We start from the raw sequence: 20,682 nt of genomic DNA on the forward strand, positions 1-20,682 counted from the left end.
GTATACTTCTTCTTCGCGGAACTGATCGGCGAAGCGCCGACTGCTCCTTTCATCTCCTTTTTGATCCTTCTCCTTTAGGTCTTCGCGTAATGGAACAAAGGGCGGAGTGCGTCCCTTCGACAAATCACCAAGCATGCTTGGCGATGCTTAGGCTTCAACTTCCTCGTTCTTTTCAACCTTTTTGTTCCTTTTTGCGCCTAAGTGCCCATGCTTCCACTAAAACTTGAAATACTTGAAACTTCAGAGTTTTCATCAGATATTTAGACTATATAAACATTTGAGGACACAATTTCTATTAAAATATAGCCCTAAATGAGTCCAATTCGTTAACTCATCAACCCATTTTGATGTTTGTGTAATCAACGACACAATTTCTGATGCAAGTGTCTATGATCGTGCAATAGTATAATAACCCAACCAAGGGTTAGGGTCGAGTCCCAAGAGAGTGGTTTCGAGAATTAATAGAAAAATAAAATGCAGTTCTAACTAGTCGTAGCTAAAGACATTAATGATTAAAAACATTGTAAGTTAAAAGGGGACACAAAAGTGTCAAATATCTATTAGAGGGTTTTGTCACAATTATAGCAAAAACAGTAGAAATAACAAAGAAATATATGAATGAGAGGGGATTCTTGGGATGTGACAAGAATACGGGTTAGTCTAAATTGTTAGGTACATGCTTTCGATAGAAAATTTGTAGAGTAATAGTGATTAGGCTAAGCTATATGTGGCAATAAATTCTCTCTCGAGCAACTTACCCCGTTTCAAATGGATTCCTCTCGGACATCCACTTGTCGCATGAAGACCAGCCTACGCCTTACCCCGCTCACTCTCTCGAGCTGAGTGTTAGTATATGGGACTAGGGCTCACCCTCTAGGGATGAACTTAATGTCGACCCACTCCTTAGGCCATCAGTCTAGCGGTCTTGGTTTCGCGACCTCTCTCTCGAACAAGCCGAAAACACATGGGCAGTTTTGTATTTGCAACTACAAACCCATTAAATTAAACCACAACCACAAGGTGAAATCACCATTAAAATACATCTAACCTATCAGCAAGAAAGACCCAACAACAGTCTTAACCCATATTCGCTAAATCACACCCCAAGAATTGGGGGTTTTAGCCACACTTCAAGAGATAGAAATTTATACATAAATGAGCTTGAATTCAAATGGGTATGAAGATTTAAGTCTTGTTACATGCCAAGAATGAAGAATCCAAAAGACTCAAGTCAAAATCCTTGGAGATGAAACCCTCTTCTTCTTCAAGTTTAAAAACCCTCTCAAACTTAGAGCAAAAATAAAAAGTACTAAAATTATATTAATTGTTTCACACTAAAAATCTAATACTTAAAAATTTGATACTAAAAATCTCTTCTTTATCCCTGAAAACTAGTAAAGAGTTTAGTATTTAAAGACTTCAGAAAATAGTGTTGGCGGATCGCTCAACCAGTTTAGTCTCGAACGTTGAATGACTCGGTGATTCGCCCTTCTTCTAGTTCATCTCCATTTGTGCTTTGCCTTCAACATCTGTGCGTTCTGGATCATTAGGCGTTATACTTCTGTTTTGCGGAACTGATCGGTGAAGCGCGGACTGCTCCTTTCATCTCCTTTTTTATCCTTCTCCTTCAGGGCTTCGCTTACTGGAACAAAGGGCGGAGTGCGTCCCTTTAGCGAATCGCCAAGCCTGCTTGGCAATGCTCAAGCTTCAGTTTTTTTATTCTTTTCAGCCTTTTTGTTCCTTTTTGGGACTAAGTGTCCATACTTCCACTAAAACTTCAAATACCTGAAACTTAAGTGTTTTCATCAGATATTTAGACTATATAAGCATTCGAGGACACAATTTCTATTAAAATATAGCCCTAAATGAGTCCAATTTGTGGACTCATCAGTGTTCTACCTTGACTTGTTGGCAATTTGGGTAATTAGCAACAAACATTGCAATGCCCCACTTCATAGACTTCTCTCAAGTCATTGTACATCTTTGTGGATTCAGGATGGATCGAATATCTGGAACTATGAACTTCCGCCATGATCATCTCTTAGATCTCATCCATCTTTGGTACACACAATCTACCTTGGTATTTTAATACTCCATCTCCCCCTTGTTCAAAGCCATAACCTTTTGCTTATGAACATTAGACTTCAGTTCAAGTAAAAGAGGGTTTTTATTTTGTTTCTCCTTCACTTCAGATACTACTACTAATTCAGCCCTATTCATCACCACAACTCTACCTTTAGTGAAGTCTAACAGACGGACTCCCAAACGGGTAAGTCTATGAAATTCCTTAGCTAACTCTTTCTTGCCTTGTTCTAAATGAGCAGTACCCATGGATAAAATTCTCAAAGCATCAGTAGCAACATTAGCCTTACCTGAGTGATATAGGATGTCAATGTCGTAGTCCTTGAGAAACTCTAACCACCTCCTTTACCTGATATTAAGTGCCACTCCCCGAGGCTACCCCTTGATGTAACACGGGATCTATGATCACAAGTGACCCCAAGCTAACCCTGTGTCTGGCATATCATAAGCATGCTGAAAGATAACTAAATAAACAAGAACTATACAGAAGTTAAAACAGTGGTTATCTAAAAATGGGGAATACCCAACTAATCTGAATATGGAGAAGGGCCTAAAATACCCTTTAAGTCTATGGAATGGAACAAAAATACCTTCCTTCCACCTTTGGGCTCCAAAATACCCTTTCATCCACTTATATGGACCTATATTACCCTTTCACTTAAAGAATATTTAAGAGTAATAATTAATTCTTTTATTAATGACATGTCAGTCTTTAATCGGCTGAAATTTAAATTAACCAAAAATAATAATTTCTCCTAATTAAACTAGGATCCAACTAAACTGTACCGACCCATTTAAAATTCTACTTTCTGCCAATTGACTTTCTCTCCAGCATTAAAACTGGAGTTAACATATAATCCTTGGATAATTTATAGAGTAGATTTTCTTTTTCTTTATGAATAGATATCATTCAAATGATATGTATTCTAATCCCCAAATCCTTGCTTATTAGTTTGTTTGTTTTTTACTTTTACTTCTTTTCTGTCTCCTCCTCAACAGAGCATACCTTCTTCTCCTCTCAATTTCTCGAAATTTCCTTTTAACCCCTTTTACATGTTTAGCTCTAACAAACAAACTATTCATAAAAAATGAAGAAACTCAAGGTGGGTCTTGAATAAACACCCTTTTATTCAATTCTTTTCGCAAAATCTGTAGATACCCATTTGGGATTTTCTGCAAATTCAACAATTCTTTAAGATTTTCGGTGAGATTTTCGTCAGTGGATACACATATTACTTCAGAATGAACAGTAATTGGCAATTGAATTACAGGTAATTTCATAGATTTAGGAAATTAAGAAGTTTGGCATAATTTGAGGAATTGTTGATCGCAATGCCATGAAAAATGTAGTTTTTTCTTTAGGATTTTTGAGCTTTTCTCCGTTAAGAAGAATTTGGGCTTGAAGAGTATGAAACTGAGGAAGCCAACTTTAATGGTGGAGAGTAGTTTTGCTTAATTTAAATTTTAACCAATTAAAGGCTGCCACATGATATACTATGAGTTTACGATATTTTTAATACATTTCACTTAAGAGTTGTGTGTGTCTAGGGCCATTTTGTATTAGAACTAATGTTTATTGTGCTAAATTTGCAGGAAATAGGCTTGGACGAGGTCGAGAGAGATACAACTGAAATTTTGCAGAAGTGGCCACTCACGGAAGTGTCCTACGGACCGTAGGTCTAGTCACGGTCTGTTAGACTTAGGGAACTCACTTTAGTATCTTCAAAGCCTACTCGCGCCATGTGTAGAAGGGCACCATTTCTTAGTTTTGCCGATTCAAGTCTTGGCCTAGAATTCCTCTTTTAGCATTTATAGAAAGGGCACCATTTTTTAGTTCTGCCCATTTCACACATTCATGCATTCAAGACTTTAAGTAACAAGGAGGGACACTTTAGTCTACCAACCAAGTCACAACATTTTCATTTAAGGATACTTCATAATCCAACATCATTTCATATATACATCATGAGAAATCATACTTTAACTCACAATGCTATCCACTTTACATAGGATCATCACAAGATCACATAAAACTCATTCACATCATACCTTCACATATAGCTTCACATAAAACTTTACATATAGCTTCATATAGGACTTTACATATAGCCTCATTCATATATAATAATATAACAATACAATAACACTCATATAATGCCCTTCATGGCCTCAATTCACAATAATACAATATTCCAACATTATGCAACAACTTCCCCAATGCCTTCATGGCTACAATTCACAATAATACCACACAAGAACAAGATATAACACTTCCACCAAAGGTGGATTCAACCTACCAACAACAATTAATTCAATAAAGAGAGTTCAAGCTTTCTTACCATAATTCAAAGCCATAGCCAAAATCACCAAAAATCCAAGCAATCACCAATACTTCACTCATAAGGCTTACCACCCTTAATTCACCCATTATCAACAATTAATCATGAATAAACATTAAACAACACAAGAGATATCAATACAATTCACTTTACACATAATTCCATCAACTTTGAATTTATAGAAATAGACCCACTTCATAAACACATTTTGGGGTTTTGTAGAATACAAGGATTCATGGAGTTTTTCATCTTAAAACATCAAATAAACATCAATAATATCATAACTTATCATTTGAAATCGTTTCATGCAAGAACCCATGAGTTTGAGTAGAAATTAGGCTTTTTCACAAACTTTGGAAAAGTTGAAAACCATTTGAAATTGGCTCTAGGGTGATAGCTTGCCCTAGATAAAGAACTCCCATACCTTTACTAAGATTCCCCAAGAAATTTGATGAAGAAAACGTCTTGCATCCACAACCCTAGCTCCCACTTCTTCTTCTTCTTCTTCTCTTCTTTCTCTCTTCCTCTCTTCTTCACTCAAGAACCCTAACTCTTACTCTTTTAAAATGAAACAAAAATGATCCACAATCAGCCTAACACAACAATATAACCTCAAAAGAAATGATTTGTGAAAAGACCAAAATGCACTTAAATTTCCGGATGGACTCCCTGCCAACTGCCCAACTTTCAAAGGGCATAACTCGCTCATACGAACTCGGAATCGAGCAAACTCGGTGGCGTTGGAAAGATCGTTCCAAGGGCTTTCCAAAAATAACTGGAACTACTCCTGGATCATCTTGAGCTAGGAGTTATGACTGCTCAAAGTTGACCAAAAACTTACTGATTTCCACACTTGGCCGAATTTCCAGATTCTGAATTTTTTTCCAAAAATGACTACTTCCAATTTCAAGCTTCTTCATATTCATTTTAAATTGTCGGATGTTACAGTTAGCATGAGTAAACTGTGAGACTGGAGAGGAACTAAAACCACAAGTTGAAATGGAATCGGAAGGAAAGAGGTGAGGATACTTGGTCTTCATGGCTACTTCTTCTTCCCAAGTAGCTCCCTCTACGGACTGACTCCTCCACAAAACCATCACTAAAGTGACTTTTTTATTTCTCAAACTATGAACCTAACGATCAAGAATTTCAACTGGCACTTCTTCATAACTGAGACTGTCCTTCACAGCCACACTCTCTAATGGTACTATCGATGCTGGATCACCCACACACTTCTTCAACAAGGAAACGTGAAAGACTGGATGAACCGCGGCTACTTCTGGTGGAAACTCTAACTCATAAGCCACATTACCAACCCTTCTCAAGATTTTGTAAGGACCTACATATCTAGGACTAAGCTTCCCTTTCTTGCCAAATCTCATCACCACCTTCATAGGTGACACCTTTAGGGAAACCCAATCATCGATTTTGAAATCTATGTCCCTTCTCCTCACGTCTACATAGGACTTCTGACGACTCTGAGTTGTCTTTAGTCTATCTTTGATGAGCTGAACTTTTTCCATAGCCTCATGAACTTAAGCAGACCCAATAAATGTTGCTTCACCTACTTCAAACCAACCAACAGGGGACCTGCATCTACACCCATATAGTGCCTCATACGGGGCCATCTGAATACTAGAATGAAAGCTATTATTATAGAATAACTCTATGAGAGGTACATGTTCATCCCAAATACCTTTGAAATTGATCACCCAAGCTCTCAACATGTCCCCTAAGGTTTGAATGGTACGTTCTGCCTGACCATCTATCTGTGGATGAAAATGGTGTATTGAGATTTACTTGAGTACCATGACCTCTCTGAAACGATTTCAAAAAATGAGAGGTAAACTGAGGACCTCAATCTGAGATGATATAAAAGGGAACCCCATGCAACCTGACTATCTCATGGATGTACAGTTTGGCATAGTCCTACGCTGAATATGTAGTTTTGACAGCAAAGAAGTGAGCGGACTTAGTAACTCTATCACATATCACCCAAATGGAGTTATGTTGTCTGCAAGTACGAGGTAAACCCGTAATGAAGTCCATGTTTATCACTTCCCACTTCCATGTATGAATGCTAATATCTTAAGTCATACCTCCTGGTTTGTAATGTTCTACCTTAACCTGTTGACAATTACGACACTTAGCCACAAAGTTTGATATGTCCCTCTTCATGTCGTTCCATCAAAAGACTTCCCATAGATCACGGTACATCTTTAGTGGCACCTGGATGAATGGAATACCTGGAGTTATGAGCTTCAGTAAGGATCTGCTGCCTCAACTCACCCACACTAGGAACACATAAGCGACCTTGGTACCAAAGTACACCATCTCCGCCTTAGGAGAAAACCTCAACTTTCTGCTGATGAACTGCATCTTTCAACTAAAGTAATATAAGATCACTATCTTGTTTTTCCTTAACCTCTGCTACCAATGAAGATTCTGACCCATTCTGAACTATCACACCACCATCTGACATGTCCGTAGGGAAACCTCCTAAGCGAGCAAGCCAGTAAACATCTTTGGCTAACTCTTTCTTTTTTTCCTCAACATGTTCTACACTACCCATGGACAACCTGCTGAGAGCATCATCCACTACATTGGCCTTACCCGGGTGGTAAAGCACATTCATGTCATAGACTTTGAAGAATTCAAGCTATCTCCTCAGACGAATATTCAACTCTTTCTGGGTGAACACATATTGGAGGTTGTTATAATCGATGAACACATCAACATGAACACTAGGGGTGTGCATCGGACGGTTTGGTTTATTGGTTTTCAGTTTTCATATATAATAACACAATAACAGACCAATATGAAATTTTTATCGGTTTTTGGTCATTATCGGTTCAATTTTTGGTTTACCCAATAAGAAAATGTCCGTAAAATATTCTATGACTTCTCACTTCTCTAAATACTTTGATATAGTTAAACAAGAAAGATAATGAAAAATTACATCAATAAGAGAAAATATCATACGAAAGCTATAATTACATGTCACCGCCAAAACATAGTACAAATTTTTTTTATGTTAATCAAATTACAGACACTTACAAACTTGCAAAAGCTACAACCTACAATTACAAACTAAAACTAAAATCAAAGCGTTCACAAGACTAAAACTATAACTAATATCAAATAGCTACAATTGTGAACCCTTACTTTAGTCTTTAGGTTTTGGGTAAACAATAAAGACTAGTAAAGTGGCCTAGTGTGAAGTGGGTAGAGTAATAATAATTTGATATTGTTATGATGTCTAATTATATTAAATTATTAATATTTAATATTTAGGAAGGGTTAAGTAGTAAATTATTACCTTCTTATTGGGATATCAGTTTATCAAATAACCCAATAGTAAAAACCAAAACCGAACCAATAACCCAATAAATGTTTTTTTATAAACCCATTAAAAATCCAATAACCCAATAAAATTGACCTAATAACATTTTTTTGGTTCGGTTTTTGCACACCCCTAAATGACATGCTAACTGAGAATAAAACATTTATATACTGACAATGAGACATTCGAAATCAGAAGCATGACTATCTATTTAACTGACTAGAAAGTGCAATTCATGAACTAGGAGAATCTACACAAACTAGGGTTCTGAGTGTAATAATGGGAATTGAATAACGATTCTAAGAAAACATGAATATTTTGATTACAAATACTATAACAGCTATATCAAAACAATTATCCAAGGATTTAGAAACCCTAGGTCTAGTGAAGATATGGAGAACAAGGAATCTGACTGAATTCTATGGACCTAGTGGATGAAAGGAACCCACTAGTGAAATCCTACATACCTAGTGACGAAATTTATGGAGAAATCCTTCGATTTCAGGGCTAAAACTGAAGAAAACTTGTTGCGTGTTCTTGAGAAAACTAGCGCCTCTTTCTCCTTTTTTATCTCTAAGTTTTGGTGATTTTTGAAAATAGTGGTTTTAGGAAGGCTCTGACTAAATTATTAGGCTTAAACTGAGTAAAACAACGTAGTTTAGGTTTAAAACAACGTAGTTTAAATTCCTAAGGCATAGGGGAAAAGACCAGAATGACCCTAACTTAAAAGTTGAACGAGGCCATCGACGAACCTAACCGACGGACCTTGGACTAAATGATGGTCCGCCCTGGCAGGGCATCGTTTGGCATCATGGGCTTTATTTGAGGGCCACGATCCATGGACCCTGGACCATGAACCGTAGTCCCATCTACGGTCCGTAGGTCCGATCGAAGGTCATGGTGTTCTGGGGAAATCTGGATGGCCAACCTATGGACCCTACCTACGATCTGTGGTCTACACCATGGGTCGTGGTTTGGCCTCCATCGGTGGTACCTACAAGTTCTAAAAATCTGCATTTCCTTCTTTCTCGAATCCAGAGTGTTCAGGTTTCATCTAACCAAGTATCTCTCCATGGAGTACTCTAGATTTTTTTGTTTGTAAGAAGGATTGTTCACTTCACATGTTTATTGATTACCGGCAATTGATAAAGTTAATTTTAGGAATAAATGTCCTCTCTCAAGGATAGATGACTTGTTTGATCAACTCCAGTAACACCTCAAAATTAAGAAGACTATGAAAGGGGCCAAACAGGAAGTCACCAGCCCAAAACTGGGCCATATGACTCTCTATGGAGCCCTTTATGGGCCGTGAAAGGGACCACAACTCGTGGTGGTGCTCGTCAAAGCTTTCACAACCTGAAAAAGATTGGTTCCCCTCCCACAAACCCTTAGACGGCCCATGGTGAGCATCACGGACCATTAAGGTGGTCGTGAAGAGGGTTAGGGCTATAGGGGTTCTCCCCCACAAACAGGTCAAGGACCATGACCTCCACAATGGCTTGTAGAGTCCTTGACGGGCCGTGAAGGCCATTGTGGCAGTGGACGTGTCAGTTTTAAGTTAGGGTCTTTTGGGTCTTTTCCTAATTATTCTATCCAAGTACTATGTCATTTTACCCTTACCTAAAATTGCTATATTAGTGTTTTAAACCTCAAATTTCCCCAATTGAATTCATCCCATCTATTTTCCAAAAAGAAGAACAAGTCTCCCTCTCCAAAATATTTCTCTCTCTAGAAAGCTTGAAGAAGAAGTAGTCAACCTAGGGTTTCAAGTCAAGTCTCCAATTACTCCATTGAAGGCAAGCTTTTGGCATTGAGGTATGATAGTTTTCATCCATGGATCCCTTTCCTGCCTCTATGGAGTTCCAAAATTCTCCAATTTACAAAGTTAGGAATCCCCAATTGATCACTTGAGGTTTTTTCCATGTCATGGGTTCCTTTAAATATTGATTGTTTTATGATCTATCAAGAATGAATTGAGATGATTACATAATTTTAAGATGAGTTGCCATGAACCCATGCCTAATCCATTTTTTCTAGATTATGATGATTGAAAGTGAGTTTTGAATTATGGAAAGAGGATTATGGAATTATGCATGTTGTTATGAAATTGATGTAAATGTTTTGAGAATGCTTTAAGAGTGAAGTATCAATGTTGTTGTGTTGTGAAAGGGTTTCTCATAAACATACAAAAGCATGAATGTGAAAGGTTTTCTCACATAAAGGATTCTAAGGTTGAAAGGTCTTCTCACCTAAAATGAATCAAAGTTAAGAAGCTATTCTAATGAAAACTAGCTTTGTTTGGTAGTCTTAATGGTACCTTTCCATGGATTACATATGACTTAGCTTATATTTGCAATATGAAGTGTCGTTCCATGGATGATAAAGATAATTTAAGAAAATGACTATTCCATAGGATTTACTCTTAGTACCGAGAGGATATTGAGATGGAAGATCTCCCGGCAGTAGAGGCCGAGTTCCTAGTAGCAATCTTTTATCCCATACCTATGTGCCCTCGTAAGATGATTGTCTTAGATAAACATTACCTAGTGGATCCATATAAGCTAGACGTTCATGGTCTTACCTTGATAAGTAGGACACCCCTTTTTAATGTGGGACAAACAACAAATTTTGTGTTGATAGGTCACATGGTCTTATATGTCCGTTAAAGGTAAATCTCCCACACTAATGAACTAAGATTACTTTAAGAAGTATCTCACAAATGTTTAAATATGTTAGCTTGCATTGACCATGTTTTTATGACTTATGTTGTTTACCTCTTTTATCTCACGTTTTAGCTTGGCCATTGCATGTTGTGAAAATTTTCCGTTCTGGCATGACTTCAAATGTTTTATGCATGGGTTTCATATTTAATTAGTGCATTTTTGTACAAACACAAACTCTTTCCTACATTTCTTATCAATATGTAGGGTCCGACGCTCCAGGTTCAAAATTTTGTGGCTAGGGAGCTTTAGTAGAGACTTGAAGATTGGTGAGTCCTTATGTTTCGAGGACCGCCTTTTATTCACCTTGCCTTCATCTTTCAGTTTTGAACTTGATGTACGGGCTACTTCCCGATCATTTCTTATGTACTAGATGGCTTTGAGACGATGTTTTAAACTTCTGCTTCATTTTATAAACTCTTATATGTTGAAACTATCTTTTAAATCCCTTATACTTCTATTATCATGTATGATGAATGCTAAGTGGCTTGTATGGGGCGTCTCGGGGTCTCATATGCCATGTTATGCCTAGGTGCCACCTTGGGTTGTGAGAGTTATCACCAATTAAGGTAATGTTATTTCCTTTGACTAATGCTCAAGCCACATTTATGGACTTGATGAATAGTGTGTTTAGACAATATCTTGATATGTTTGTGATCATATTCATCATGACATCTTGATTCACTCACGGGGCGAGAATGATCAAGCCCATCTTTTAAGGATTGTGTTGCAAGTCCTCAAGGACCAGCAACTATTTTCAAAGTTTAATAAATGTAAGTTATGGATGAGATCGTAGTCTTTTCTTGGTCACATTTTTTTCAATGAAGGTATTAAGATAGATCCTAAGAGGAGGAATGGGGTTAAAAATTGGGATAGATCTCTATCCTCTTAAGATATTCAAAGTTTCCTTGGTTTGGTTAGATAGTATTGAAGGTCCATGGAAGGTTTTTCATTTTCCACTTCATTGACTGCAGTGACCCAAAAATAATGGTAAGTTCTTATAGTCATAAGCGTGTGAGAAGAGTTTCCAACAGTTGAAGGATAGATTCACTTAGGCTCTTTTTTTTACCTTACTGACAGGATTCGATGGGTTTGTTGTTTATTGTGATTCTTCAACCATTGGATAAGGGTGTGTTCTTATGCAAAATAGAAAAGTTAATGATTATGCTTCAATTCAACTTAAAATTCATTAAAATAACTATCCTACCCATTATTTGGAGCTAGCAGAGGTGGTTTGCCTTAAAGATGAGGAGAAACTATTTATATGGTGTCTATGTTGATTTCTTTACTCACCACTAGAGTTTGCAATATGTCTTCAAGTAAAAGAATTTAATTATTTTTCAACATAGATGGCTAGAAGTCTTAAAGGACTATGACATGAGTGTCCTTTATCACCCGCGCAAAGATAATGTTGTGGCTGATGCTTTAAGTCAGTTGTCCATTAATAGTGTTTCACATGTTGAGTATTGTAAGAAAGAGTTGGTTCATGACTTTCATAGACTAGCTCGGCTAGGTATTTTGTTGGTTGATTCAAGTGAGGGTGGTCTAATTGTTAATAATGGTTCGTAATCATCGTATATGTCGGGTGTGAAAGCCAAGTAGGGTCATGATCTGATTTTGGTTGACTTGAAGGAAGTAGTGCTTGAAAAGTCTGTTGAGGCTTTCTCCCAAGGGGTAGATGGTATGCTTAGATATCAAGGTTTGTTGTGTGTTCCCAATGTTGATGACTTGAGAGAAAATATTATATTGGAGGCCCATAGTTCTCGATATTCCATTTACCTAGCAGCCACTATGAAGTATCGTCACTTGCAAGAGGTCTACTAGTGGAATGGGATGAAGAAGGATATTGCGAAATTTGTGGCTAAGTGCCCTAATTATTAACAAGATAAAGTTGAGCATCAAAACCTGGGAAGTTTCTCCTAAAATATTAGCATTCCTACTTGGAAGTGGGAGGATCTGAATATAGACTTTATTGATGGTTTACCCCAGACTCGATAACAAAATGACTCACTTTGGGTTATAGTAGATTGTATGATGATGTCGGCTCATTTAATTCCTGTCAAGGTTTCTTATTCAACGGAAGATTATTTTATGTAGTATCTAAGGGATAGTGTTAGGTTTCACGGAGTTCCCCAATCCATTATCTCCGATCGTGGTACCTAATTTACTTCTCAGCTTTGGAAATCTTTCCAAAAAGTTCTTGGTATTCATGTCAACCTTAGTACGACATTTCATCCTCAAACTGATGTGAAATTGGAGCAACTATTTAGACTTTTGATGATATGTTGAGAGCTTGTGTGGTTGATTTCAAGGGTAATTAGGAGAATCACTTTCCTTTGATTGAGTTTGAATTTAATAATAGCTATCATTCAAGTATTGGTATGGCTCCATTTGAGGCTCTTTATCGCAGAAGGTGTAGATCTCATATAGGTTGGTCTGAAGTTGGTGAGGTTACTTTGATAAGTCTCGAGTTGATACATGAGGCTATGGAGAATGTTCGGCTGATTAGAGAAAGGGTTAAAACGGCTAATAGTTGATAAAAGTCCTATGTTGATAGTAGGAGAAGAGATCTCGTGTTTTATGTTTATGATTGGGTTTACATAAAAATTTCACCTATAAAGGGTGTCATGTGCTTTTGAAAAAGGGGATGCTTAGACCCCGATATGTAGGCCCATATATGATTTTGAGGTGTATTGGTAAGGTTGCATCTGAGCTTTATCTACCTAATAATTTAGAATCGGTACATCCCGTATTCCATATATCTTAATTGAAGAAGTGTTGGAGATCCGACACCTATTGTTCCTTTGGAAGGTTTTGGAGTTACAAAAAATCTTTCTTATAAAGAGGTTTCAGTTGAGATTTTAGACAGTCATGTCCAGAAGTTAAGTAACAAAGAAGTTGCTTGAATTAAGGTTCTTTGGAGGAATCAGCTAGTTTAGGGTATAACTTGAGAGGCCGAGGATGATATGATATCCCGGTATCCTCATCTTTTTCCATCTGTTCTAGCTTGAGGCATTTAGCTCCTCATGGTTCTTCCTTTTGGTTTTATGTGTCTTAGTCATTCTCATGTTCCCTCATGCATGCATGCTTTTGAAAAATCTATTTTTTTAAAAGAAATAGGTTAAGCTTGGTTGATTTCTTCATGGTTATGAGCATTCAGTATGAATTGCATGTATGCGTTATGGGATGGTGTTTTGAATACACTTTAGCTTGGAGTCAATTTTCCTCCTCAAATATGTGTGTATATGTGATTGCATTCACATTGACCTGTTAGGTTTTATTCTACTCTATTAATGCTACCTTGATTCCCATTCAAAGACGAATGTTCCCAATGAGGATATATTGTAACACCTTAAAGTAGGAAAGTAAAAAGGAAAAGGATAGGATAGAAAATTTGTCAGAGACTGGTTTTACGATTCCTACCTACGGACTATAGTAGGTCTTACGGGTAGTAGGAAGGGAACTGTAGAACCAGGGTAGAGTTTTGAAAAATCAAGTTTCAGTACCTCATCATCAACCTTTCTACGAGTCGTAGATTGTCCTCATAAGTAAGTCCTAGAATTAATGAAATTTTAAGGGTTAAGTTGGTTTCTACGGTTGGTATATATGGAACGTAGGATGTCCTACGAGTCGTAGACTATAACACCTCAGATTCAAGAAAGGCTAGGAAGGGGTTTAGCGTGCTTGTCAAGAACTCAAAACTGGACCATGGGACCCTCCACGGAGTCTTAGACGGGCCATGAAGGGGACCACAGTCAGTCATGGTGCTCGTGACAAGAAGGTAGCACCTGCCCCAAGCAGGTTCCCTCCCACAAACCCTTAGATGGGTCGTTAAGAGGGAGACTGGTTGGGAAGGGGTCAAGTTGGAAGGGGGTTCTCCCCTAACCACTGGTCAAGGGCCACGGGCATTACAGCGGCATGATGTAGAATTTGGTGTAGTCCTCCACTGAATTTGTAGTCTTAACAGCCAAGAACCGAGCGGACTAAGTAACTCTGTCAACTAACACACAAATTGAGTCATGTTGTCTCCGAGTACGAGGTAATCCCGTAATGAAGTCTAAGTTTATCACTTCCCACTTCCATGTAGGAATGTTAATCTCCTGAGTCATACCTCCGGGTTTCTAAAGTTGTACCTTAACCTATTGACAATTAGGACTCTTAGCCACAAAATCTGCTATGTCTCTCTTCATGTCGTTCCACCGAAAGACTTTTCATAGATTAGGTACATCTTAGTAGCACCTGGATGAATGGAATACCTAGAGTTATAAGCTTCTGTAAGTATATGCTTCCTCAACTCACCCACATTAGGAAAACATAAGTGACCCTGGTAACGAAGTACAACATCTCCCCTTTAGGAGAAAACCTCGACTTTCTGCTAATGAACTACACCTTTCAACTGAAATAATATAGGATCACTATCATGTTTTTCTTTACCTTCGCTACCAATGAAGATTCTGATCCATTCTGCACTATCACCCCACTATCTGATGTGGCTGTAAGGCCAAATCCTAAGAGAGCAAGCCAATGGACATCTTTGGATAACTCTTTCCTTTATTCCTTAACATGTGCTACACTACCCATAGATAGCATGCTGAGAGAATCAACTACTACATTGGCCTTACCCGGATGGTAAAGCACATTCATGTGATAGCCTTTGAGTAATTAAAGCCATCTTCTATGACGAAGATTCAACCTTTTCTGGGTGAACATATACTGTAGGCTCTTATGATCTATGAATACATCAATATGAACACTGTACAAGTAGTGTCTCCAAATCATTAGGGAAAATACTACAGCTGCAGGCTCAAGGTCATGAGTCGGGTAGTTCTTCTCTGGACCTTAAGCTCTCTAGAATCATAAGCTATGACCTTACCTTTCTGCATCAGTACACAACATAGGCCGACCCTGGATGCATCACAATAAACTACATATTCGTCTTAACCATCTGGTAGAGTCAAGACCGGAGTTGTGGCCAACCTAGTATTAAATTCTAAGAAACTTTTCTCACACTCGTCTAACCACTGAAACTTAACCTTCTTCTGAGTCAACTTAGTCAATCGGGAAGCTATGGATTAAATCCTTCAACAAATCTCCTATAATAACTGGCCATACCCAAGAAACTTCTAATAACTGCTGGAGAGGTGGGTCTGGGCCAGTGTTGTACTGCCTCAATATTATGAAAATTCACTCGAATCCCTTCGCTAGACACCACATGACCAAGGAAAGTGATGGACTGTAACTAGAATTAACATTTGTTGAACTTAGACAATAGCTGGCGATCTTTGAGAGTTCGCAGAATAACTCACAAATGAGTCGCATGAACTTCTTCACTCCGAGAATAAATGAGGATAACATCAATAAAGACAATGATGAATAGGTCCAAATACTGTTGGAACACCCTGTTCATTAAGTCCATGAAAGCTGCAGTAGCATGTGTTTATCCAAAATACATAACTAATAATTCATAATGACCATAGCGAGTTCTGAAAGTTGTCTTCGAAATGTTATTATCTCTGACTCTGGGCTGATGATAGCTGGATCAGAGGTCTATCTTAGAAAAGCAACTAGCACCCTAAAGGTGGTCAAACAAGTTATCAATCCTGAAGATGGGATACTTATTCTTGATTGTGACTTTTTTCAACTTCCGATAGTCAATACACATTCTGAGAGAACCATCATTTTTTTCACGAACAACACTGGAGCACCCCATGGAGAGATACTAGGTTTGATAAAGCCCTTATCTAGAAGGCTTTCAACTGCTCTTTCAATTCCTTAAGCTCGGTTGGAGCCATTCTGTAAGAAGTAATCAAAATAGGCTGGGTATCTGGAAGGAGATCTATTTCGAAGTCAATTTCCCTTCCGGGAGAAACTCCGGGAAGATCTTCTAGGAACACATCTAGAAACTTATTTACTACCAGAATTAACTCAAGAGTTGGGGTTTCGTATTTTGAATCCTTAACCAGAATAAAATGATAGATATACCCTTTGGAAATCATTTTTAGGCCTTAAGGTAAGAGATGAATCAACTCATAGGCAGTGAGCTACTACCCTTCAACTCTAAGGATGGCTCATTTGGAACTTGAAACCGAACGATCCTAGTTCTACAATCGATTGAGGCATAACAAGAATGTAACCAATCCATGCCTAGAATGATATCGAAATCTACCATTTCTAGCTTTACAAGATCTGCTGAGGTGACTTTCTGATAAACTGTGACATGACAATTTCTATATACCCATCTAGCTATAACTGGGTCACCAACTGGAGTAGAGAACGAGATGGGTTCTGAAAGAATTTGTGGACTGACACCGAAGTTTACTGCTATATAGGGAGTTAGAAAAGATAGCGTAGCCACTGGATCTAACAATACATAAACATCTAAATGAAAGACTCGTAACGTACCAGTGGCCACATCAGGAGAATCTTCCTGGTCCTAGCGTGCTTGAAGAGCATACAACCTATTATGGTGCAGACCGCCATCTGTACCAGATGAAGAACCCTGCTGAGTTGGGTGACCTGCTGGTGCTGCAGACTGAGCCCTATTGTTGTTACCTCCTTTCCCCTTCTTGGAAAAAGGGCAATCCTTCAACCTACAGCCTTATTGACCACACCCAAAGCACCCTTTCTTGCCTACAAGACACTCGCCGGAATGGTTCTTACCAGACTTTGGACAAGTTGGGAAGGTCCTGTTACCTGAAGCACTCCCCTAAGATCTAGAGCCTGATGCCCTACCTTTTTTATTCTGTCAAAATTTGGGGAATGGAGCACTAGATGATGAAGGTGGTGGGACTGTAGACCTCTGCTGAACTATGAGTGATTTCCACCGTGTGACTTTTTTTGTGAGTATTTATAGTTTCCTGTTCTGGCCATTTTGTTATCCTTAGACTATTCCCTAAGATTATCACCCTCAACCTGCTGAGCATGAGTCATAAGTTCGGAGATATCCATATCCCCTAGTAGCATAGCATTCCTGCACTCAGTCTTCACCAGATCAGATACCCCAAACAAGAACCACTACAACAAATATGATATATAGCTACGAAATTATTAGCTACGACATAAAATTCGTCATTAATTATTCACTTTTAGTGGCAAAAATTACTTTTCGTGCTTAAATATACAAGGCTGATACTTTTGGTGACGAAACATAACAGTTCGTAGCAAAGTTTTGTCCACTAAAGTTTCCCACCAAAAAATGTATTGGCGCCATTTATTGAGTACTGTCAGTCACGAATTTAAAGTTACCAGTGACACATTATATCGTCACTAATGATGTTTTTAATTTGTGACAAATTATTTTTTTCTTAAAATTAATTAACTTCTAGACACAAAATAATTTCGTCTCAAAAAATATGTTGATACAATAGTGGCAAATTAGAATTTGTAGTTAAATATTCTAAGTTTTAGCTATAAAAATTTAGATTTTATTGTAACATTTATTTTCGTCACTAATAATATAATTTTTTGGTGACAATTATTTTATTGTCTCTAATCAACCTACGATTTAGTGACAACAAAAAATTGTCACAAAATATGTATGATATTAAATAGCGATGACTTAGAATTTGTAGTTGAATAATTCAACTATTTGCTACAAAAATATTCATTTTGGGTACGATTGTTTATAATTAGAGAATTTCATAAATGGTCCATCAACTATTAAAGTATGTCTAAAATAGTCCTATAACTATACATTTATCATATTTAGTCCTTTAACTATTCAAAATATTATCATGTTTGGTCTCTTAATTATATACTTACCATTTTTAGTCTCTTGACTATGCATTTACTAGTTTTAGTCCTTTAAGTATTCAAAAATTTATCATGTTTGGTCTCTTGACTATTTTTATACAAATAGAACTCATGTCTATGTGAAATTATATCTTTAACCCATTTTTTAGTTATTTCTCTTTCCCACTGCTTTTTCTTCAAATTACTCTGAAAAAAAGAACCTTACCTCAATGATTCAAAACAAAATTCATGGTAAAAGAAGATACAAGTCCTGATTTTTATTCAATGGAGGATGAAATCAAATATATTATTGATACTAATGAATTGAGAGAATGCTAAAATTTATTATAAAAAGAAAAATGTTATTACTGGTTAGTTGTAGAAAGAAATTTATTTATATTTAATAGAAATGAATTTCCTGCAATTAGAATAAAATAAAATAAAAATTACTCGTATATTTTGATTCCAAATTTTGTACTCCAACGACTTTATTAACGAGAATTTATTTAATATCTTAGAAGCTAAAATTTATAAAATGGTAGATTTTCCACCATTTTAAAGATTTCTTAATTTTGAAATATATCAATTTTATTATTCTGGTCATTTCATTTTTCATAGAGAAATTGAATAATGATATCAAATCTTTTATTTATTTTATATGAAAAAAAGAAAAAAAAATCACGCTGATTATGAACCGTTAACTACTAAAGAAGAGAATATTTTATTTTTTGTTGGTAACTGTACAGACTAACTCGATCTATTTGCTTCTGTCTAAAAATACATACATAATTAGTAGTAGATCTTTTTACATAGAGCAACTCTATAGATATAATATCGACTTACAAACTTAGACTGCAAAGATGCAAAATATTTCATGGGTTCTATTACCTTTTTCATCCGTGTGGAAATTGAAATAAACTAAAAAAAATGAAAGAACAAATGAAAGAAATTAACCAACTATGATTTTGAATATATTAAGATAAAGAACTATCGTTGTGGGTATCAATATTTTTTTAAATTTGATTTACCTGTCGAAGCGAACCGAGTATTAGTATTTCTTTTAATAAAGTCGAATGTTTTATTTTATATAACTTTATAATTATACTGAATAATTTTTTAATTTAAAATAGTGTATACACTTGTATATACGTGTATAATAGTGTATAAAAGGTGCTTATATACATTTTTATATTGTTATACATAATTAAACAATACATACACAAATCAATTGTAGAAATTTTTAAATAATGTATCTGCACTTTATAAGTGTGTATAAACATTGATTATATACAATTATAATATAGGACACCTTTCAATCAACACGAGTGTTGACACCCAATTTTGATCATATGCAATTCGTATTAATTATCGAGCTTCTTCAATTTGAAATCATTATTTTTGAAAATTTCAAAAATATTTTAAATATATTCTCTAAATAGTTCTGTTAGTTTTCAGAAATAATTACATATATATATATATACATAGATACATATATAACTCTAAATTAGTTAACTTCATATTTATGTATAATTATTAATTAACTTATGTCTTAAGAAATATTTTGTCTTATTTAAATTAAGAACCCCAAATAATTAATCGATAATTAATCAATCGAATTTAGCTAATTGATTCAATTTTGCAATATTCAAATTCAATTAACTAAATTCCTAATACAATAGGCCACTCAATTCAGCTAAGATTACAATCGTTTGGCTGTATTTTGAATTCTTTATTCTAAGACCCTCATATTCTCATACATCTAGAGTCAATTAGGTCATTTTATAAATTATTATATTTGATTTAATATATTGTGTAGACACGTAATTTTTTATCAAACTTAAGTTTAACATTATTTTTAGTGCTTAAATATTTTTTTTTAATTTAAATTAAATATTTTAATTTTAATTTTATTTTATTAAGTTTATTTTAAATGATTTGAAAAGCACAAAAAATTGAATCGCAATTTTAGGTAAGTTTTATTTTTTCAATTGTTTTAAAAAGAAATAAAAAAATATAATTTTTTTATATGTTTTCTTTTAATTTAGGTTTAATAAATAAGCTAGTAATTTTAATATATTCTTTAATTACATATTTAGATTAACTACCTATCTTTTCTTATATTTTCATTAGTTCAAAATAATTAGCTAATATTTTTATAATTTTTATATAAATTTAATAAATAAATAATAACCAACTGAAACTACCTCTTACCCCACTACTACACCTACACCATCCTATTTTTCTTCCACTATCCTAATTGTTTACCCACTATCTACCCACACACAATTATTACCTGTATTAACACAACAATAAATCAAAACTAAAAGAATCAGCAACACCCAAACCCAGCAAACGACAAAAAGGAAAAAATAACTCCTATACTACCATCACACAAAAACACACAAACAAAAAAAAAGGACGATCAACAAAAATAAAAAAATAACCATATACACGCAAAGCAACAACA

This window comes from Solanum stenotomum, chromosome 9 (assembly GCF_019186545.1).
Source record: "Solanum stenotomum isolate F172 chromosome 9, ASM1918654v1, whole genome shotgun sequence".
Taxonomy (NCBI): domain Eukaryota; kingdom Viridiplantae; phylum Streptophyta; class Magnoliopsida; order Solanales; family Solanaceae; genus Solanum; species Solanum stenotomum.